We start from the raw sequence: 24183 nt of genomic DNA on the forward strand, positions 1-24183 counted from the left end.
TATATCAAGCTAAAAAGCTTTTGCACAGCTAACAGCAATATGAACAAAATAAAAAGACAAACCACACAATGTAAGAACATATTCAACAATAAGTCTGATAAGTGGTTAATAATCAAAATTTATAAAGAATTTCTAAAACTCAACACCAGGGAAGTAAACAACCCAATCAAAAATGGGCAAAAGAAATGAATAGACACTTCTTCAAAGAGGACATACAGATGGCCAATAGGCAGATGAAATAATGTTCAACATCACTAATCATTAGAGAAATGCAAATTAAAACCACAATGAGATATCACCTCACACCAGTCAGAATGGCACTCATCAACAAAACAACACATAATAATAAGTGCTAGCGAGGGTGTGGAGAAAAGGGAACCCTCCTGCATTGCTGGTGGGAATCCAGACTGGTGCAGCCACTGTGGAAAACAGTATGGAGATTCCTCAAAAACTTAAAGATAGAACTGCCTTTTGACCCAGCTATCCCACTTTTGGGAATATATCCTAAGAATACCAAATCACTGATACAAGAGAAGAAGAAATGCACCCCCATGTTTATTGCAGCATTTTTAAAAATAGTCAAGATATGGAAACAGCCCAAGTGTCCATCAGTGGATGAGTGGATTAAAAAGCAGTGGTACATATACACAATGGAATGCTATGTGGCCATGAAAAAGAAGGAGATCTTACCTTTTGTGACAACATGGATGGACCTGGAGACTATTACGCTAAGTGAAATAAGTCAGGTAGAAAAGAAAAATATCATATGACCTCACTCATATGAGGAATTTAATGAACAATGTGAACTGAGAAACAGAATAGAGGCAGAGGCGAGATCAAAGAGACCAGAATGAAAGTGGACAGAGGGAAAGGAAATGAGAGGATGGGGTCAGAGAAGGGAAAGATATTAGTGAAATTATATATACATAACACAGCATTATAGAGAGCAGGATTGCAAATCCTGGAGAGATGGGGGAAGGTGTTTGGGGGAGGGGCCAAAGGGGGTATCAAGGGGAACATGGGGGTGGGGGGAAGGAGATATATTCGGTGGGGCATTTGAATCTATGTTAGTGCAATAAAATAAAATCAATAAAAAATTTTAAAAATATTGTGGAAAGTTACTGGCCAATAATGGTTTGTGGCCCCACAATTTATTATACCAAGGAAATATATACTATGTCTAACTGGCTATGGACAAATATGTATTATTCATCTAGATGAACAGTGACAACCAGGGAAGTGGGTTTATTTAAAATGCCATTTCCATTTGAAACATATGTCTGGTGAAAAAATGGAAAGTGGCCATTTCCCCCAAAAAAGAGTTCAGTAAAACATAGCCCACTTCAGAGAGAATCAGGAGAAAAGAACAGCAATCCATTTATGCCATAGAGAGTTTCTACAAATGTAAGACAAAGTTGTTTGCTTCACATTCTTAGAAACTCTGACATTTTTGCCTTACTACTTATTTATTTTATTACATCTAAGAACCTGTTATATGTGAAGATGTAGTGCTTTTACTTGTTTATATATACTTTACAGTACACAACAAATCTGTGGATTTTGACTATATCTATACAATAAATTAGGCTGCCCAGTTGTATACTTTGGAGCATCCAGATGATGGTCTTGCTGTTTAGTTTTCTTTAACTCTCTACCTCCAGCTTGTATTTTGTGCATTTTCAGAATGCCCCATGGATATTCTTAACCAACTGTCAAAATATTCCTCATACAGAGAGTGTCATTTAGTTTTCTTTCCTCCAGTGATCTGTTAATGGATTATTTTTACTTAAGCCCATATAAGGCACAGTCTTTTCTGTACAATGGAAGAAAAAAGTAAACAGGAAAACAAACTAAATGTTTGATTTTAAGTGTATTCTTTGAACCATTCCCATAGAGATTTAAGTAGCCGTAGGGAAAAAATATTGAGCAAGAAAATGAATGAGCAGCAAGTATTTACAAAGAACTTAGATTTAGAGTGAGAATTTATTTGCCATTATTCTGGGTAGATGCATGCCATCCCAAACTCCTCTGGTTTTACACAAAGCAAATGCTGTCTTCGCTGGTCCTATATCCACCATGGTCTCCACTGTTCTACCTTCCTCGGTAAGTATGGATAGACAGTCAATCAAATGAAATTCTTTTATACTTTTAAAGGAAAAAATCTGTATTTGAAAGAAAATATAATTAACTAGATTCGATTATCCACTTAGATAGTCCCTAGTGACATTTTCCACTTAGATCATCTGTAGTGAAGTTTTCTAGTTAGTGTATTACAGCTTGTTTCAACAAGGCATGGGTAATCCATAAGCCAGGGGCAGTCAACCTTTTTTATACCTACTGCCAAGTTTTGTATCTCTGTAAGTAGTAAAATTTTCTAACCGCCCACCGATTCCACAGTAATGGTGATTTATAAAGTAAAGAAATAACTTTAGTTTATAAAATTTATAAAGCAGAGTTATAGCAAGTTAAAGCATATAATAATAATTACTTACCAGGTACTTTATGTCGGATTTTCACTAAGTTTGGAAGAATAAATCTTTATAAAACAACTTACTATAGTTAAATCTATCTTTTTCTTTATACTTTGGTTGTTCCGCTACCGCTCACCATGAAAGCTGGAACACCCAGTAGTGGGTGGTAGGGACCAGGTTTACTACCACTGCTGTAAGCTATGAACTTTTGAATTTCAGCTGTGGACACATTACAGAATTCTGCTAAAAGTTTTCATCTTGCTTCGGAACTGTTTCATACAAAATAAAAACAGAAAGTACAGCTCCACAGATATGTTTTGATCATTTAGAAGAAAATAAAAAAATTCCTAAAATAAAAATAAATGTGATAATTTTGATCAAATATACACATACTGAATATCAAAAAGTATTATGACAGCTCTTGAAAGGTATCATTTATTGGTTAGAGCATTGTACTGATATGCCAAGGTTGTAGGTTCCAACCCGGTCAGGGCACACACAAGAATCAACCAGTGAATGCATAAATTTTTAGAACAACAAATGGATATTGCTTTCTCTCCTCACTCCCCTTATTTTCTCTCTCTCTTGCTCTCTCTCACTCTCTCTCAAAAGAAAAAAGAATTGTTACAAATTTTTGGATCATTTAAGTGAAAAATATTCTCTTGTAGCTATTAAAATTATGTTTTCAAAGATCACTTAATGATATTGGAAATAGTCACTGTATAATTTGAAATGAAAAAAAAGTAATGTTAAAACTCTATTAGTATAGTTAAAATTTTGAGAGATATACACAAGCATAAATAAAGATAGAAAGAAAAATCTACCAACCTGTTACAATCATTCTATCTAGGTGGCAAATTCAAAAGTGATTTTAATTTTATCCTTAAAATTATTTTAAGTGTATGGAAAATTAGCCCATTCAATATATTTTAGGATCCAAGAACTCTGCTAGGACCTCGAGTAAATGCAAGACTTCTATTTCTCTGTAAAGTAAAAGCAGATCTGAGCCTGAGATTTATCCAGTGATATTTATGATGAGTTATTATTAGCCCCTGTAAAAGAAACATCTTACAAGAATTTATACCTCTAAGGAGCAAAATGCCCAAGGAAGATGGTGTTTAGGGTTCCTACTTATTTCAGAAAGGAGAAAAACAAGCTACTCGTTACATTTTTTTTAATGAGAGGAGGGAAGATAGACTTCTGCATGCACCCCAACCAGGATGCACCTGGCAACCCCTGTCTGGGGCCTGTGCTCTAATCAACTGAGCTATCTTCAGTGCCTGAGGCCAATACTCCAACCAGTTGAACCACTGACTGCTAAAGGAGAAGAGAGAGAAGGGAGAGGGAGGGAAAGAGAAGCAGATGGTCACTTCTTTTGTGTGCCCTAACCAGGAATCAAACCTGGGACATCATCCACACACCACCCAATGCTCTATCCATTGAATAACTGGCCAGCACCCTCATTACATTCTTAAAAGAAAATGAGGTAGCTTGACAATCTTTTACATAATAAACTCCAAAATTTCAAAACACAATGTCCTAAAGAAGAAAATGGGAAAAGTTAGTGATAAACTGAATTCTGGTGCTGTGAACAATTTATATTGTTTGTGTGTTCACATCTGAAGATGGATTCAAGGGGAATGTTCTCTGATCTTTACTGAGGGAGACTGGTAGAGCTCCTGGAGATAAAAGTCAAAAAAAGGGTTCCCTTTCCTCCTTAAAACACATCGCACCTCTGAAGTTTTTAACTCTCAGACTTGTCCATTCTGTGACTGCACTGATTTTTCAGCTATAGTTTAGGCTTTTCTATACTAATACTGGCATCTGGTGTTTTGAGAGAAAAATGATAGAAGATGCCTGAGAGGCTCACTGTTTAGCATTTATACTTACAAGCAAACCCCAATTTTTTTCCCCTCCAATTCTATATCTTTTATTAAATATTTTTTTAAATTAATTAATTTATTTTAAACAATTAAATTTAATAGGTTGACATTGGTCAAACAGAGTATATAGATTTAGAGAAAACATCTCCACATCATTTAGACAGTCGGTTATGCTGTTTACCCATCACCCAAAGTCAGATCTTCTTCTGTCACCCTATATTTTGTTTCTCTTTAAGCACCTCCTCTTTCCCCCACCCTCTCCCTCTCCTCCCTTCACTTCTCCCTGGTAACCACTGTACTTTTATCTATGTCCATGAGTCTCAATTTTGTGTCCCACCTAGGTATGAAATTATACAGTCCTTGGATTTTTCTGATTTACTTATCTCACTCAGTATAATGTTATCAAGGTCCATCCATATTATTGTAAATGATACTATGTCATCATTTCTTATGGCTGAGTAGTATTCCATTGTATATGTGTACCACATCTTCTTTTATCCAATCCTCTACTGAAGGGCATTTTGGCTGTTTCCATGTCTTGGCCACCATGAACAATGCTGTGATGAACATGGGGGTGCATGTGTCTTTATGTACCAATGTTTTCAAATTTGGAGGGTAGATACCCAGTAGAGAAATTGTTGGGTCATATGGTAGTTCTATTCTTAGTTTTTTGAGGAACCACTATAATTTCTTCCATAATGGTTGCACTAATTTACATTCCCACCAACAGTGAATGAGTGTTCCTATTTCTCCACAGCCTCTCCAGCACTTATTACCTGTCTTGTTGATAATATCTAATCTAACAGGTGTGAGGTGGTATCTTATTTTAGTTTTGATTTGCATTTCTCTAATAGCTAATGAAGATGACCATTTTTTCATATATCTGTTGGCCATTTGTATTTCTTCTTGGGAGAAGTGTCTGTTCATGTCCTCTTGCCATTTTTTATAGGATTGTTTACTTGCTTTTTACTGAGTTTTGTGAGTTCTTTATATATTTTGGATATTAGCCCCCTTCCTGAGCCATTGTTTGAAAATATCTCCCATTTAGTTGGCTATTTGTTTTCTTGACAGTTTCTTTTGCTGTGCAGGAGCTTTTTAGTTTGGTGTTATCCCGTTCATTTATCTTTGCCTTTACTTCCCTTGCCTTTGAGGTCAAATTCATAAAGTGTTCTTTATGGCCAAGGTCCATGAGTTTAGTACCTATGCCTTCTTCTATGTAATTTATTGTTTCAGGTTGTATATTTAGGTCAAGAAAACCTTCAATTTCCATTCAAGTGCACTGCCTTTTTATTTTATTATTTTATTTTATTTTATTTAGAAACAGAGAGAGAGAGGAAGGGAGGAAGATGAGAGACATCAACTTGTAGTTGCTTCACTTTAGTTGTTCACTAATTGCTTCTCATATGTGCCTGGGGTTGGGAGTTCAAGCTGAGCCAGTGACTCCTTGCTCAAGCCAGCAACCATGGACTTTAAGCCAGCAACCTTTGAGCTTAAGCCAGCAACTTTGGCTCCATGTTGAAGATCACATGCTCAAGCCAGCAACCTTGAGCTCAAGCTGGCAATCTTGCACTGAAGCCAGTGACCTCAAAATTTTAAACCAGGGGCCTCAGCATCCCAGGTCAAAGCTCTATCCATTGTGCAATCACTGGTCATGTAAGTGCTGCCTTTTTCAGCATTACCTTCAATATCATGGAGTTTTTCTTTCTGCTTAAATATTTACCTGAATTTTCTCCCCCTCTTACTAATTTGAAAGTATCCAAAAAATTGATTTTATTATTTATTTCCCATTTTTTCCTCATTCCCTTCTTTCATTATATTTATTTCTAATTTTTAAATGTTTTGTTGTTAAATGGTTAAAACTGTAAGACAAATTAGGGACATTAGTTAAAAAAATATCTTAGAGTTAAAGTAATGTATGCTGATCATGTCATTCAAAAGCAACAATATCAATAAAAGATTTAAGAATAGTTCTTTGAAAAATAATGAAACCTCTATTAATGCAGTAATTTTAATTTTAGATTTCCAATTAACTCTTAATTCGAAAGGTGGTGAAGTGCCTAAAGCTTCAAAGAGTAAGGATGTTGTAATTGTATTATTTTTGAAAATACATAATTAACTTTTAATTCATTAATGCATTTTTTGGCAGAGCTATTGGGTATTAAGAAGATACTTAGAATCTTTTCTCTTAAACAAAAGAAAAAACATTTTGTTGCAAGTAAATCAATGCCATATGCTTTATTTTTAATTTTAGTTGTAATTTAATTCATTACATTGAAATAATATTCTCACTGGTGATATGAGAGTCTAAGTTTATATTTTAATTTTTTCAGAATTTGAAATATTTGATTGTTTCTTTTATAAAAGAAAACCAAAAGTTCAACCCAAGGCTTCATGGTGATGAAATCCTGGATATTAATAAAGAAGCTATTTTATTTTTAACTTGAGTCAATTCTTTAATAAAACTGCATTTTATTTCTCCAACTTTGTCTTGTCATTAGGGATCAAGGTTATATTCATCAGCGAGGAGGAAGTGCCAATGAGGTAGCAGATATTGATTATGTCCCTTGGCAAAATATCTATAAATGAAACTTTTTATGGCACTTTTAGGCTCTAAGGATTGTGAGCCACTGTTCTCTTCTCCTTTAATCTTATTTATGTGCCAGATAGATCTATGACTTCAGAGTATCTGGTGCCTAAGCCCTGCTATTAGAGGTTGCCAATTACCTCTCAAAAGTATCCTTTGTACAGTAGTCCCCCCTCCCTTACTTATGTTTCTTTTTCTTTTTTTTTTTTTTTTCAGTTATCTCTGGTCAACCATAGTTCAAAAATATTAAATGAAAGATTCTAGAAATAATTCTTAAGTTTTAAATTTTGCACTGTTCTGAGTATTGTGATGAAATCTCAGTCCCGCCCAAGATTGAATTACCCCTTTCCAGGATATTTACCATGCATATGCTTCCTGCCTTTGTGACTTACTAACTAACTGTAATCAGATAGATTGTGTCAGTATCACAGGGATTGTGTTCAAGTAACCCTTTATTTTTACTTAAGAATGGCCCCAAAGCTCAAGAGTGGTAATGCTAGCAATTCTAACATGCTGAAGTGAAGCTATAAAGTGCTTCCTCTAAATGAAAGGTGAAAGTTCTTGACTTAATAAACAACAACAGCCCTGGCCGGTTGGCTCAGTGGTAGAGTGTCGGCCTGGCGTGCGGGAGTCCCGGGTTCGATTCCCGGCCAGGGCACACAGGAGAAGTGCCCATTTGCTTCTCCACCCCTCCCCCTCTCCTTCCTCTCTGTTCTCTCTCTTCCCCTCCCACAGCCGAGGCTCCATTGGAGCAAGGATGGCCCGGGCGCTGGGGATGGCTCCTTGGCCTCTGCCCCAGGCGCTAGAGTGGCTCTGGTCGTGACAGAGCGACGCCCCCTGGTGGGCAGAGCTTCGCCCCTGGTGGGCGTGCCGGGTGGATCCCGGTCGGGCGCATGCGGGAGTCTGTCTGACTGTCTCTCCCCGTTTCCAGTTTCATAAAAATACAAAAATAAAAATAAAAATAAAAAAATAAACAACAACAAAAAAGAATTGTATGCTGAGGTGGCTAAGATCCATGATTAAAAATAAATCTATTCATGAAATTGTGAAGAAGGAAAAAGAAATTCATGCTAGTTTTGCTGTATCACCTGAAACTGCAAAAGTTGCATCCACAGGCTGTGATAAATGCTTGGTTAATATGAAAAGGTATTACATTTGTGGATGGAAGACATGAACAGAAAACATTTTCCAATAGACAACAATGTGTTACACCAGAAAGCACTGAGCCTACAAAGATTTCAGCAAGAGATTCCTTCAAATAAGTGAGACTGAAAAATACAAAAAGTTACTGAAAAGAGAGAGAGAGAAAACATTCACATAAATTTTATTACTGTATATTGTTGTATTTGTTCTATTATATATTATTATAGATATGTGTTTGTGTAGGAAAAAACCCCACAGTACATAGGGTTTTGTACTATCCACTGTTTCAGATATCCACTGGGGGTCTTGGAGTGTATCCCCGGTGGATATAGGGGGAACTACTATATTATCTTTACCTTGCCTTTCCTTCAGCCTTGCCTTATATTTGGCATCCATGATGAATTCTCATCTTCCTGACTTTCTATCCCTCTCTTCTCTAAATCAATTCTGCATTTCTTTGTCTTAGGACCTTCCAAAAGAATATTTCTATTGAGTCATATAATACTTTCTTAAAAACATAAGAGTTTCTAATTCTATTTCTAACTCATTGCATGTTAAGTCTAAGATCCCCTGCGTGATTTTTAATATTCTTTTCTCATTATAGCTACACTGATGTCCCCACCATTCATACTTAAAACATAATTTTTCACTATTAGTTTTTAATTGTTCTTTGCTTTCCTTTAGAGAACCCTTCATGTTTTCTTTGAATTTTCCAAATCTTACCCATATTGATGTCCTAACTCTGGCTTATAAATAGATGAATCTCAGGTATTTTAATAAAAATATCCAGTTTTTATATTATCATCTCTTCCCTTCTTTTTTCTTTCTTTCTTCCTTTCTTCATTTCCTTCTTTTATTTTCATTACTAATTTTATCTCTTTCTTTTTTATTCCACCTATATATCTAACATATAAAATTATAATTATTACATATCAGTATTATTAGACCATGCCAATTATATGTCATTCTCTCCTTTCGCTTTTTAGTTATTGGACCCCCTGACTTTTAAATGAGTGCATGACCACTTACATGTGGGCCTGTGACTAAGTTCCAACACTTAGATATGAAAAAAAGTGGCACATGAGATTTATAGTCCACAGCCTTGAAAACGAATTTAATGCCATGGGATAATTATGAAGTATTTTGAAACTATTGTCTGGTACTAATTTCCAGATATGTAAATAAGAACATAATTCTATTTCTCAATGACTTCCTTGAACAGATGTTTCCTACTTTTCTGAATGAGCTATGAAGATTAAGGTTACATGGAATGCAATCTTGCTACAAATGTCAGTTAAGAAGTTAGTAACATTTGCATATGGACACCAATTCTTTTAGGTTTTTTTTATCCTACAGAAAGAGAGAGATTACAGTGATAGACATAGGTGTATTTAAAATGCAGCTGTGTTTCTAATGCAGGAACAGCTGGGTTTTTAGGAAGGAAGTTTAGTTTGCAGAGTAATCAGTTATTTCCCTTTAATACTTTCAAAAAAGTAGAGATTATGTCCTAGGAGAAATTTATCTATATGGCTATTTCTTTTTTTATTATTTCTTTCATTAAAAATATATTCTTGGCCTGGGCCAGTTGCCTCAGTGGTAGAGCATAGGTCTGGCGTGTGAAAGTCCTGGGTTCAATTCCAGGTCAGGGCACACAGGAGAGGCAACCATCTGCCTCTCCACCCATCCCCCTCCTCCTTCTCTATCTCTTTCTCTCCTTCCCTACTGCAGCCATGGCTCAAATGGTTCAAGCAGTTTGGCGCCAGTCACTGAGGACAGCTCTGTGGCTTCACCTCAGGTGCTGAAATAGCTCAGTTGCCAAGTAACAGAGCAGTAGCCTCAGATAGGCAGAGCATCATCCCATAGAAGGCTTTCCAGGTGGATCCCAGTCGGGGCACATTTAGGGGTCTGTCTCTGCCTCCCTACCTCCTACTTCTCACTTAATAAATATATATATATTCTTTTTCTTTAAAAGATTACTTCCACCTACACAAGCATTTTGGGGTAAATCCCAATGAAGTTAGTGTCCTAAGAATGATAAATTATAAATATCAAAGAATGTCAGACAGTTTCTTTGAACTAGGCAATTCCATATTTTTAAATAAGTGTGTCCTACTAGGTATTTTCTCATTAAGGGCCACTTAAGAACATTTATAAAATTCTGTCATTTTGTGGTGACCTTTGTGTTAAAGTGTAATTAAATTTTCAGCTGATAAATTTTTATTATTATGTTTTGAAAATTCCCTGGGAGTAACTTAGTCTCAGAAGATTAGAATATGGGGAGTGGTCTCAGACTTTCAAGAAATTTAACTGAGGAAGTTTTTTTTTTGTTCTTTTTTGTTTTGTTCTTTGTTTTTACCTTGACTTTAACCACAAGTGTTGTTGAGATGAGGGAGTTAGAAGAAGCAGAGAAAGAGTAAAAATAAAAAACTTTTGACTAATGAGACAGAAAACCCAGGAGTAGATAAGACAAGTGTGGATTTTCATTCATCCAGTGATAATATCTTTGAAAGCTGTCATAAAGAAAGCTAATTAAAAAGAATAACCTACCCATTCAGAAAGAACAGAAGAATGGTATTTTGAAATAATGTTATAACAATATGAACTGGTAGATGGAAATGTTCTTTTGATATCTGGTGGCAATTGTTCACTACTCCTCATGAACAATACTCATTTTCACTTAATGTTCCATCTTTATTAAGCATTAGGATTGGGAAAAGCTCAAGTTTTAACTTATAAATTATCACTGAGAAGATGAGATGAGTTATAGCAAAATAGGACTGGGTTAAAAAAAAATCTCTAGTGTTCTAAACAAACTTTGGTCCTGCATTTTAATTCCAATTTTTCTACTTTACCTGGAATATGACCTTAAACAAGACACTTCAGTCTTTCTGTACTGATTTTCCTATCTATAAAATAAGTGCATGGTTTCCATGAAATCCATACCACTTCCCAGCTTCCATTGTATAACACTAAACATGTTTTCCCAGTGTCTCACCAACAACTCTAGTGATTGATTCAGTTTCTGGAATGCTCTCATCATTTCAGCAAGTGACCACTTTACTTTTGGATCATTTTACCATAATTTCTTAGTGCTGTATTAACATTTATATTCACTAGGGATTTGTATTCAGACTCAGATCATAGGTTTAATAATCTTAGAAAAATAATGTAATCCTGCCAACAAAAACATCTCTCCATACCAATAGAAAAGGGAGAACACAACATGTTACTACTAAGCAGTAACTGCTCTACATACATGTAAAGAAGCACAAAAGTGACTATGAAGTTAGGACAAATGCTCACCCAGGTTAGCTGGCAATGAAGAAGAAGAAATAAGGGATTCACTTTATCCCTGAGAGACTAAGGGCTGGACATTTCATCAGGAACAACTCAGCTAGTTCTAGAGGTATGTTTTGACATATCTAGAGGTTATTTGGCCTAAAACTTTATCAAAATCTCCATATTGTAAAAAACTGAAAAGTAGTCTTTTGGGCAGATAAAATATATTATGCTCTCTTTGTAAAAGATGGCGTTGTGCACGTGGAAGCCTGTTGCCCAAGTGATATTAGTTGCCCTTCTTGCTTGGGATGGGTATGATTATGTTAATATGTGCTGGGGGAGGGCTTTCATGCCAAAGGGTTTTAAAAGAAAGAGAGATCACGTTGTTCCAGGGGAAGAGTGATTATGTTCTAGGAGGAGCCCATGCTATAGGAGAGCAGAGAAAGGCCACGTGGAGGAGAGGAGAAGCAGCCAAGATGGCGGATTGCTGAAGGAGAAGTCAGTTTGTACAGAGTTTGTGCAGCGAGAAGGAGATGGGGAACAGAGGTTAATGAGACTGGTGAGGTTAGAGACCTCTGATTCTAGGAAACTCAGGTAAGTCAATGGCTTTGGGAGCCCTGAATGGAAAGGGAAGTTTTTTCCTACTGTGTGTATTTCTTGCCCGCCGGGTGCAAGCTAGGATTAAATATGATGGCCCACCAGTTTTTGGCTCCATTGTTTCATTACCGTCTATCCAAATCTAATGTGAACCTGCACGAGCCAGGAAGCTGTGATGGTGGCCATGGCTACTGGCTTTATATAGTCTTAATACCAAGAAAGAGTTATCTCTATTTCAAAGGTTATCATAAGGACTCAAATATACTGTTTTCCAGGAAACATTGAAAAAAAGAAAAGAGGTAATTGCTCTCTTTGCTCTTTATAACAGAGAAAAATATTTATATTGTATTTACTCTTAGAGTATAAAGAAACTCATGAGTTGAAATATTTGAGCCTCAAAAACATGAATAATATAATTTCCTGTTTTGAGACAGAAATTTTAGTGGAAACACTAAGTATAATCACAAATAGTAAAGTGTAAAGATAATAATAACTTAAACTCAGATAGAAACTTTGATAGATAAAATGACTACTCAGCTGCCATCCCGAAACTGCCATCAGAGCAGGCCTGAAGGAGGAGGAAGGAGGAGGAAGGGCTGGACACAGAACATTCTCATCCCTCACTGTGAGGTTGTAGTTAATTTGCTTGCTATTCTGTCTCTTAATGGCTTCCTGGCCTTTACTTTGAAATGTAGCAAAAAGTTTACCTTTGCAGGAATGCCAGGGAAAGCTTACATTGGGGAGGGATCTGACAATTAGGGGAGTTTAAATCACAATGATTTTTTGTAAAAGCCTAGCCAAAGGCCCAAGATTGCCAGGACCCAGCTGTTCCTGGAATATTCCTGACTGGCTGTCTTTAAGATTTACCAAGGACACCAGATAGGACCAGCTGATTAGGCCTGTTCTACATCAGAAAGAACTTGCAAAGGAGGTGTTTCTATAGCTGATTTCCCATTTCTGCTCATCATCAAGTCAGTAACCAAGACCACAAACCAAGATATGCTAATCTGAGCATGCCCAAGTATACCCAATCTTATGCCATCAAGTACCTTCAGCAACCCTTATGCAGGATAGAGTATGTCTAACACACCCTTGGCTGGTCTCAACCCACACGTATCCAGGTGTTTTTAAAAATACATTTTCCTTTTGGAACACACTAGCCTCTTGTTTTCAGTTTGGCCTGCACTTTCTGCCTTTCAAACTTCAACTCAGAAATCAGTTTCAGTCATTGCACAAGAAGCCACTGGTTACCATTGTCTTTTTTCACCTTCCAATTTTAATCACATATGCCTGTGACCTCCTAGGTCTTGTCATTATACACAGTTTGTAAAAGAATAACTCTTTCTCCATTATTCTAACCCAGTATTAATAAAAATAAAATGTAAGCTACATGTATTAGAATTTGGAATTTTCTAACAGCTATATTGAAAAAGAAAAAGGGAGCATGCAAATTTAAGAAAATGTTTTATTTAATACAATATATTTAATGTATTTTCATGTCAACATATCATCAATGTAGAAATTATTGAGATATTTTACTTTTTTTAACCATGTGTTTATAATCTGGTATGTATGTTACATTTGATCTGTTACATTCAGATCACTCACATTTCACATGGTCAGTAGTCACAAGTGGCTAGTGGCTACCATATTGGGCAACACAGTTCTACCAAAATTCATAAGGAAATGTGATTTTTTTTCTCTCTGTGATGGTGGAACACATATAATTGTATTTTGGAGTTTTATTTTATAGGCCCATGGGATTACTTTTTCAACTTTCTATTATTGCTATTTGTGGGTATTAATTATAAACATCCCTTTCTAGCTCTTTGAGTTCCAAATTGATTAAGAACCAGTCACAAGATTCATGTAGACATAGGTCAAAATATTGACTCCAATTATTTTTAAAGCTGCATATGTAGTGTGGCTTAGATCTTTGTCTATACTACAAGTCCTAATCCTATTGCTTAGGTCTAGCTTTGGGGCTGTCTGTCTGCACAAAGGTGTAAAGATCAGACTGGACTCTTACTCAAGTGTATTTCCTTAAAGGAGGAGCTTAGTGGACTAGGTCCTATCTCTCTACTAAGAGGACTCAGGAAGTCTTTTTTCATTTCCAACAATTCTATTTAAAAAGTAAAATCCTCTTCTTTTGGAGAAGGAGGAGAATTTGAAGAAGTTATTTCTGATAATATTTTAACTTAGGGAACAGAATAGATAGGGGAATAGTCAGCCTGTAAAGCAACTTCTAAATTTACAAGAAGAATAAGATTTTAATTATACCAAAAAAACCTATGTAGCAGTGTAGTAGAATGAGGTACACTAAAAAAGCTTTTAGCTAGAATTACGAGTGATTTTATTTGCAAAAGTGAGGAAAGCCTTCAGATACATGATATAAAGAGGTATACTGAAAAGCTTTTAACAAAAATTATGGCTGAGCTTATTTGAAATTTTACCACATCATGCCAATTAAAAAACAACAACAGAATGCAAATAGCCTATCTTTCTTACCCAACTTTCCAGGTCTTATTTACTCACAGCCGTTGAGAATCTGTCAGAATCTGACTGATTAGACTCTGAAATCAATGCCCTGGGCCAGATGTATGCAGTTGGATTGACTTATCTATTGTTGATTACAGCTCAGTGAAAAATGGCTGGCATTTCATGCTCCAGAGCATGGAAGTGGCTTTATATAAGCTTGCTTGTTTATATATTTAATAATTTGTTTGTTTGTAATGCAGAAAAATTATTGACCAACTGAAATGACTTAACAAAAACTGGTTTCTCCCCTTTGGCACATATATATAATGTAGTCAAAGCATTTAGAAGTTTGGCTTTTTTTAATGTTCTCCCCAAATGATAAATACTTTTCAAGTCATATCACTAGAAAATCAAAAATGAGAAGAAGATAAATTTATTTACTCTTCAGTGTTTAGCTTTAGTTTCCAATCTTTCCTCTTGTTTTAAAAATTAAAGAAAAATGGTTTAGTATTTTATTTTCAGTACATCAAGAAAGAGAATAGGACTCAATACTCAATCAATCAACTCTGACATTATATGTTTTGAAGGATCATAGACAGTTTGGGATTAGAAAACTGTAGTTTCAGAGAATCTAGAAGACAAAATTTTAGGGCCCCGAAATGCCTGACATGTTGAGCTCTGAGAGACCCTTTGAGAGCTACTGGAAACAATTTTTGTGGGCAATGACCTTGTTAACATTATGTATTGCTTTTACAATGATTTGACACTATAATGTAACACTTTTCCTTTATGTCTTTGTTCTACCTCTATCAAATAACACACAAAATCATTTGTTAGCAGTTTTCCTGAAATGAGAATAAAAGTGCTAGTAGATATATGTGGCTGTCTGAAACAAATGAGACTGAGCTTTCTAAAACTGAGAAAACATGGCGATCTTCAAAGGGAGAGTATTGGGACACCAATCAAATTGCTGACTAGGGACCAATCTTCTTTTACCACTTAATCTTGATTTTATGAGTGAGCATGTCATTGATTTTTTTCTTCCTTACCATATACCAGAGATGAAGATCAATGTGAAACTAGGAAAATGATATAACTTTTCTTTTATCTTCTTTCTTTTTCTTATTTATTTATTTATTTTTAGAGAGAGAGAGAGAGAGAGAGAAATGAGAAGCATCAAATCGTTGTGGCACCTTAGTTGTTCATTAATTTCTTCCTATATGTGCCTTGACCAGAGGGCTTCACCTGAGCCAGTGACCCCTTGCTCAAACCAGTGATCTTGGCCTTGAAGCCAGTGACCTTTGGGCTCAAGCCAGCAACAGTAGGTTCATGTTGATGATCCTACACTCAAGCTGGCAGTCCCCTCCTCAAGCCAAAGGAGCCAAGCAGACCACCTTGGTATTTTGAACTTGGGACCTCAGCATCCCAGGATGATGTTCTATTCACTGCCCCACCACTGGTCAGGCTATCTGGATATAAATCTTAAGAAAACTGAATTATATTAACAGGCATTTCTTCATTCTCACTATGTGACATATACTTCTAGAAGCATGATTGATATCAATATAAACCATTCAGTCCTGACTTCAAAGATTGCAGGTTGTATGAAGTAGACTGCAATACATATGTGATAAAAATGTCATGTTGACACAAACATGGTAGGATATTACTCTTGTTTAGAAAACTTCCTTTGGAAATATGAAGGAATATGAAAATTTTATTACTTTCACTGTGGCATTGATAGATGGTGATAGATAGAAATTAAGTCCAGAGTAAATCTCTGAAAAGGACCAATAGGAGCTTTCAGGTAATCCCTTATGTAATCTGCATAAATATCTGATTAACTTCATGAAAAAAACCAAATCCATTGTTATCTTTGGTTTGATTGAAACAAAGTTTAAACACCTAATAAACTCAGTGTATATAAATTATTTGATGCCTGACAAATAGAAGAAAACTATATTCCAATAATTGGAATCATGTGGAAAATGTACCTGCGTAGATAAGTGATTTCTAGATTTGTTGATTGGGCCAGGTGAGGGCTAAATTATGGAGCAGAGTGAGCAGTTGAATAGGGCAAGATGGTAAGAGAGAGGAACATTATAAAACAGCATTTGCATGACACTAGTTCAGAATAGTAGCACAGGGATTAATTAGTGTTTCACTGGCAACGTATTGAGTCTTTTGCTATTTCTATTGTGGTTAGCTACTGAAGAATAACTGACACCAGAAATTCATTTTCAAGGAACTAACATGAAAGATACGCTAACTATGCTTAGTAATTTTCTTACTTTCCCCCTGTTTATAATTCTTTTCATGGTACCCCTGGCTATATCACAGTGGAATGAAACTCTTCAAGCAGAACTTAATGCAATATAAGTATACTGGATTAATCATTCAAAATTTATTTTTAGCCCAAATTAGTTGAAGACACTGGATGTTAGGTCTGCACATTCTTTTGGGGACAAAATACCACAAAGGCATTAACTCATTATTGCAAGGATCACTGTAATTTAATTCTTACCAAGAAACAATTCTAGAAATAATAGTACCACCACAGCCTATTTAATTTTAGCTTGCTTGCTCTTTCTTTACACACAGTTCACCTACATAAAAGTGAGACCTTCATAACAGTAAGAGATACCTCACATTAAATGGATGTGTAATCATGGAGAAGGGCACTTACTGTTCACCTACTACAGGCAATGATATCTTAACTGCTGGGATGTGAGTATTTTTTGATCATATGCAAATTATTAAATTTTCCTGAGTGGGAGGGCATCAAACCACACATGATCTTATTTCTATTAATGGTTTAAGACTTGTGACTTTAGATCAAAGGGCATCAGAATTCCCTCTGCAGAAAAGTCCCCAGAGGTTAGGGTGGCCTGGTTGAAGAGGTTTCAGGGACCTAGAAAAACTGTAAGAATCAAGATAAACTGTTGACAATTCTATACTTCCAGCAGATTGGCCTCAAAATTTGGCCTTTATCTTTAGCATACTTTCCCTCACACCTCATATTCAATTCATGTTGACATTTTCACGAGTCTTACTATTATTGCCTGATTTATTACTGAATCTGCCTTAGTTTCTTTTTTTTATATCATGTGTCGCCTTCAAAAATAATATAATTGACTTGTGTTTTTAATCAACCACTGTTTCTTCCTCTTTGCTTGAATATCAGATTCATCAGGACAGGAACATTTATCTATTTATTCCTTGATTTATTTGAAGTTCCTAGAACAGTGCTCACCTCATAGTAGTGTTCAATAAATATTTATTGATTAACTACATGATGCTAACATCTGAGCAAAACCATAAATGTATTAAAAGAATAAATATGCAAAGACCTTGTTCCAGAAGGAGAGAACAAAGTATAAAGAACCAAAAAAGAGTGACAAGCAGCAAGGATGCCAGTGTGGCTGAAAGAAGTGAGTAAGCTAAGAGTTTGGCTTATAACTTGTGCTCTTAACTCAAATTGAGATCTATATCCAGCTATCTTACTACTTGGCTATGTGATTTGAAGCAAGGTTCATGAATACTATACTCTTAACCTCAATTCTCTTGCTAGTGTTATAGGGGTAACCACTTTGTAGAAATATTGTGAGGATGCAGTGAAATACTATATTATAAAATGCCTTACAAACAGTGGTGAAATTCAAATAATTTAACAACCTAATGACCGTTTTAAGTTTAAAAAAACAATATACCAAAAGGTAGTTCATTATTTGATGGATTTAATATGTAAATAAGAACAATAGAGGCACACAAAATGAGATTATGTTATAAGAAATAATATTAAAATATTAATAAAAAAACATTAAATAATACCTGACAAAAATCAATAATATAGTTATTTAAGATATTTCCATATTGTTTCTTGATTGGCATCCTCACTTGAACATTTTTTCACCTATGGACTGAATAAACATTACTATAAGCACTTAGAATGCACTGTTGAGCAGATAAACGTTAAAAAAAGAGTAATTAGTCCATGGCTAGTTGGCTCAGCGGTAGAGCATTAGCCCGGTGTCTGGAAGTCCTGGGTTCGATTCCCAGCCAGGGCACACAAGAGAAGCACTCATCTGCTTCTTCACCCTTCCCCCTCTCCTTTCTCTCTATTTCTCTCTTCCCCTCCCACAGCCAAGGCTCCATGGGAGCAAAGTTGGCCCGGGTGCTAATGATGGCTCCATGGCCTCCACCTCAGTTGCTAGAATGGCTCCAATTGCACTGGAGCAATGCCCCAAGAGAATGCTGATTACAAGTGCAATTATAACAACTGGTTCACTGAACTCAACAAAAAATTAGGTATAGGTTCTGTCAAACCAGTGCGAACCAGCTGAATCTGGCCACTGCTTACAAATAAACTAATAAATATTTGTCCCCACCATTCCTGTGTTGGGTATATTATATTTGTTTGGGTCAGAGAAGAAGTCTAAAAACAAATAAATTAAAAAACAAGCCCATCAGTTCCCAAATGTAAACCTGAGAACGGTTAGCAAATCCAACCCACCAAGCTGATATAAAATAATATTCTAAAGGATTATAAGAAAAGAATAAATTCTTAAGCAAACTCAGGTCAAAACCAGCTGGCACTTGATTAATTGTCTAATCAGGGAATTACCCGGGGATAGACAATGAATTTTGAGTAATGACTTAACCTGCTGTCAGCCTCCAGATGGCTGAGTTTCCCATTTAAGAAGAGTCTGTGGTAAATGATAAGGACTCAGAGCAAAAATAATCTTAATTATAATCCCAGGCAGGGGACCTCCACTTTTGTACTGGGGGGTCAGTTGTACTCCTTGGTCTCTCTTCAACTCACATGAAAGAAATTAGTAAGCAGTTATTTATTGCCCAGTAGATTAACTTTACTAGGTAGGGTATAAACCAAACGACTTTAAGATTTAGAAGATAAGAGGCCTTTATAAGAATATTTCTATATTATAATAATAATCCATGGCTGTCATCAACATGAAAGATATTTAGAGTCTTACATTTAGGGAGGGAATTACATTTGCATATTATCTACAAATTAAGCTATTCAAAATTGCTTTGAATCAATTCTTGTGCATAAATCTTGCTCTCCAATTAGAAAACATTCATTAAATACAGTCACTTTGCTGTATTTACAGTCATACCTGCTCCTCCTTCTCTAGCCTCTACTACAGTGATTTTCAATTTTTTTCATGTCATGTCGCTGTTGAACTAATTCCTAAAATTCTGCAGCACACCAAAAATATACTGTGTATTCTTTTTGGCAATCTGACAAAAAAATAATTATAATTATGACTCATTCATACCGGATAGTTATTGTTGTGTTGGTTGTTGTCATTTTTTAATTTGACAATCTCAGGAAAACGAGGTCAGTGCTCCTGTATATTGCATATATTAAATTTTTTTGTGGCATACTGTGAGAGACTGCAAGCTGGCAAAGCCTTCACAGTTTAAGGCTTAGCCAAAGGTTAAGCTCTTTCCCCACACCTCCATATTAGCTATGATGCTGGAGTGTTTCTACTCATCCCATCCCCACTTGTTTAAGTTGCTAGAGGCAATTTACATGCCCTTCTCTCACCCTTTCTTTGTTCTGATGTTGGTTAATTTCAGTTATGCATGGTGGGAAGATTCTTGTTTATGCCTTAAATGGATTCCTGTTTATGCCTCAGATGTGTGACTTTGTATAGGAGACTTCCTTATTTGCATATGGCTCTGCACTATAGAGTAAAGCAGACTGGGGGCTTTGCTTTTGCTCTGGCTTGCCATCAGTTTGCAGAGGCCTCCCAACCCCATCCTTTTCTCTCTCTGAGTTTATTTCTTTGTTGTTCACCGTTCTCACTCAGGACTTGGACAATTATTAGCTGTGCTGGTCTGAGGCAGCATACCAGTTGAAAATCAATGCCCTAATACAATGCCACACAAATCACAGTTCTAGATGTGTTGAAAAACTTACTACTTGATTGGCTCTTTGGAAGGCATTAAAAAAAAACAACACAAACAAATAAAAGAATCTGTTAGTTTAGGAAAAATCCAGAAGAGGAATTGCAGTTGGGCAATAAGCTAATAATAATCAGGGAGGTGATGTGCTAAGAGCCTACAATATTTTCAGGAGTTCATAAAAAATTTTTAACTCTTTTTGTTTTAAAACTCATTTTAAAATTGAGAGGAAAATGGTGTTTAGGTAAAAGAAAATGTTTTAACATATGGTATGAATATATTCTTTATACCAATGTGATTATAAAAAGTAATTTTAATATTTATTCATGGAGAAAAGAGTCCATAGAGGCAAATGTGTCCATGCATGGCCCACATAAGTCATAGTGTGACTCAGAACCCATTACATATTTTATGTTGGACTATAAATATTTCCAACAAGTCTAGTATAGATCTACCATAGCCTTCTTTTTTAAATGTACTTTTCTTAGAGCAGGGGTCGGGAAACTTTTTGGCTGAGAGAGCCATGAACGCCACATATTTTAAAATGTAATTCTGTTAGAGCCATACAGTGACCCGTGTATGTTATGCATTATCCAATAAAAATTTGGTGTTGTCCCGGAGGACAGCTGTGATTGGCTCCAGCCACCCGCAACCATGAACATGAGCGGTAGGAAATGAATGGATTGTAATACATGAGAATGTTTTATATTTTTAATGTTATTATTATTTTTATTAAAGATTTGTCTGCGAGCCAGATGCAGCCATCAAAAGAGCCACATCTGGCTTGCGAGCCATAGGTTCCTGACCCCTGTCTTAGAGCCTGTCAAGAAGGTAAGGAGCCACATCGTAAGGATTCAACTAGGAGACAGGGTCAGATTGGCAAAAACTTCTAACACAGAAAACCAGAGCCCTCTTAACCAAGCAAAAGCACTGCCTTTAATACAAGCTTGTTCTGGTGTATACACCTGACCCATGGCTCTACTTCTTCCCCTCCATTCCTCATCTGGGTTTAATAATCTGACTCTCATATGCTGAGATTTTCTTCTTTCTTTCTTTCTTTCTTTCTTTCTTTCTTTCTTTCTTTCTTTCACCTCACTTTAATTTACATACTTTGTTTTACTCCACATTTGTACAGCTAAGTCAGAGCTGTGGTCTTCAAGTTGGAAAGCAAAGCCTAATTCTCATAAATTCCTTTCCAGATAATGTGTATTGTATTCTGGATTAACTATCGCTTTTTCAAGAATGGGTAATGCTTTAAGTCCTGATACTGAGTGAGAGAAAATATTGACCTCCAAAAATAATGAAATTCCAACTACAAAACTTCTCTGCTATAATCTCCAAAACCCACAAAATTTCTATTAATCCGTCTTCAGGAGAGAATTTAGGATGTGGTGTTATTATTTCTAATTGTTAATATTATTATTATTTAATAATCAGCAGATGAGTAAAGAATAATTATATATTATTTGCTTAATATTTTTTCTTGTAATGGACATAGAAATCAGGCTTGAAAAATCTAGTTCTAGGAGGTGTACCTTATTTATTTCATTATTTCATTTGTTGACTCATTTAGCCCATCAGATATTTATTACAGAAAAATATTTAAGATATATTCATTTTATGCCAAGTATAGATCACATTCCTTGTTGTGTTTATTTTGTACTATTTCAGTTCTATACTTAAAGTATTCTTTTTTTGTAATTGATGTTATAATTATATTAAAAATACTCGCTAGGCAAGAAAATTAGTTTATATCAGTTTGAGAGGAGGCTTCTATAGATTTGATGAACATTGTAAATAGGATCTATTGATTTTAATGTGCCACTCTTTTGCTGGGTTGGAGCTAGTTTACTTGTGATAATCTCTACCGAATAATCAATAGTAGTATTAGATTAGTGGGTCAGGGCTCATAGTGGCAATTCAGAGAAGAAAATTCAGGATGCTATAGATAAGTCAAACAAATATAAGCAAAAGTTAGGTAAGTCAGACCTTTTACAATTCTTTGGGGACCTATGCATTTTTTAAGGCTTGCTAGTATAGTACTACAGTTAATCTGGGATAAGACATTCTATAAAACTTCTGTGTTGGCCATGGAAGAGGAAAAGAGAGACTAGAAGATTGTGTAGGGGATTTCACAACCTTGGACTAGAGATGACACACAACTTCTATTCACATTTTATTGGCCAGCATAGGTAACCTACCCTGTTGGTCTTTGGGGCTGGAGAGTATATTAGTCATATACCTAGTGTAGGTTTGCCAAATTTAGCATATATATAAAACTTTAACTGAGCATTCTGCATTTAACCAGGCAACAGTCCCAAGGAGGAAAGCAGACTTGGAGAGTATTAGTAATGCCTACTGCAAATCTCTAACCAAGTGCTCTCAGTCAGTCCTTTGCTTTTTATCAGAGATACATTTCTGCCCACCCCCAGGGGAATCCTTTGGGCCTCATTCAAAGCATACCACCTTAATCTTGTCTTGAGCAACTGAAGAAAGATGTTTACTATTTTTATTCCTTAACTTCTGTTTTTTTCTGATAATTTAAAAAAAAAAATAATCACAGTTTACAAACTAGCATACAACTACCTATGTGATGGTGGAGCAAATTTAGCTTGCTAGAGTCTGTCCTGAGGTGGCTGCATATAGTACCCATTGACTTTTGTTGAAGGGCAGAGTTTGACTCATAGAAATAGCACAACTTGGCCCTAAGGCGATATTCCATGAACAGAGCAATGTTTAGAATGGATGAGCAGCTTTAAAGTTACCCTGAAACAGAAGCAATAGTCCAGGGAATCAAACTTTTAGAAACTAGCTTAAAAAGTTTATCTAAAGAGATGTGCCGAAATGAGAATTTTAGGAGAAATGATTTATGTACAGAGGAAGAAATAAGTGGGGGAAGGAGTGACAAGGACAGGTCAAGTACTCAGGAAAGTGCATACCAACCCATTTCTATACTTTGAGGGAGGGTTAATTCCTAAGCTCCAATAATTAGATGAGAAAAAAATAAACAAAATAAATAAGACAAAATGAATAAGTAAAAGATATCTGATATAACCATTAATTGAGATATTATATACAATCTGCTTAGTGTGGATCCTGACTTAAAGGTTATAAAGGCTTAATAATTATTAGCCATTATTATTCATTTTCACAGATTGCAAGATACATTTTTTTTCTACAATTAAACCTTTCTTAAATTTAGATGTACTGTGAGGTCAGTTGGCAATGGGGGAAAGTCACATGGAGAACCAGGTCTGGGGACTTTGGCCAGAACCACTCACGCCCATGACCACCAAAAGAAACAGCCCAGGAGCATTTTGAAACTGTCTGTCAGCCAATAAAATTTTGCCACTACCACCACCCTACCAACGCTATAAATTACCTGCAGGTGGGAGAAGCTGCGCGACTTCCCTGGCCCTGTCTTGAGGACCAGTGAACCTTGCCTGAGAGTGCTGTAAATAAAGCTTTTGCTTGTCCACACTTGGTGGCTACGCCCTTCTTTCTTCCTCAGCAGAAAATACCTTACATTTGGTGCCAAAACTCGGGAGGAGCTTGAGTCTGCAAGGGCTGCTCCTCTCCCCTTCCCTTCCAAGGAAGACCAGGGACCTCTGACCTCCCACCCACTTCAGCACATGGTGCAATAAGTCCCCTGCCTTCGGCCTCCCCTCAGTTCTTTCTGACTCCAAGACTCCCTGTCCATAATTGCAGCTGCGTCAGGGACCTCCTACCCTTTCCAAGTGTGTGCCTGTGGAGACATCCTGGACACATCCACTCTGCCTGAGATTGAGTTGCAGGGTGCCAATTCTCATCTCTAATC

Source organism: Saccopteryx leptura, chromosome 3, assembly GCF_036850995.1.
Source record: "Saccopteryx leptura isolate mSacLep1 chromosome 3, mSacLep1_pri_phased_curated, whole genome shotgun sequence".
Taxonomy (NCBI): Eukaryota; Metazoa; Chordata; class Mammalia; order Chiroptera; family Emballonuridae; genus Saccopteryx; species Saccopteryx leptura.